We start from the raw sequence: 837 nt of genomic DNA on the forward strand, positions 1-837 counted from the left end.
TCCTCTCAGGATCTTGGGCACGCATGCATACATGCCCGGTGTGAGTTTTAAGCCACCGGGTCTGGGACGCCAACCGCGGCCGACTACGTGGGAGTCCAGCGACATAGCCATTAAACTAACTGCTGGTTCCCGGGATTTTTTTTAAGGATTTTTGTCATAAGGCAGGTGGGCTCACTAGACAGAGAGAGAAAATGAGAAATCACGCCCTGGGGGGATGGCCATGCCACAGTTCCTTCTCCATTCTTCTCTTGGGATTTTGGGTATGCATGTTCATGCACCCAGCATGTATTCTAAGCCAAAAGGTCCAGACTTGAACCGCAGAGTCAGCCATGTGGGATTCAGCTGCCTTAACCTTCACACCACCTGCTGGCCCATGAGCAAGAGAGAGAGAAAAAGAAACAGTAAACAACAGGGTCTCAATGCCATGATCCACCAGCAGGTGGCATGGTGGTTGAGGTACTAGACTCCCACATGAACAACCATGGTTCAAGTCCCAGACCTGGTGGCTTGCTTTCTCATTTTCTTTCTCTCTCTCTCTCTGGTGAGCACATCTGCCTTATAGCAAATTTTAAAAATATAATAATAATTAATACAATTAAATAAATAACTCTTTGCAAAAAGTCATGGTTACAGAGCAGGTTTTCTCAAGCAATTGCACCCGCACCTCATCCTAAGCGTTCACTAGGGGCCACCTCTTGACTAGCCCTGCCGTTCCAACACCAGAGGAGCTTTCGTGACCGAGGGATTATAGAACACTGCATCTGAATGATGAGCAAGACTTGAGGAGACCTCCTAGCACGGACTTCCTGCATGTGGGGAGAGAGGCAACGAGGAAGG

Source organism: Tupaia chinensis, unplaced genomic scaffold, assembly GCF_000334495.1.
Source record: "Tupaia chinensis unplaced genomic scaffold, TupChi_1.0 Scaffold000152_1, whole genome shotgun sequence".
Lineage (NCBI taxonomy): Eukaryota > Metazoa > Chordata > Mammalia > Scandentia > Tupaiidae > Tupaia > Tupaia belangeri.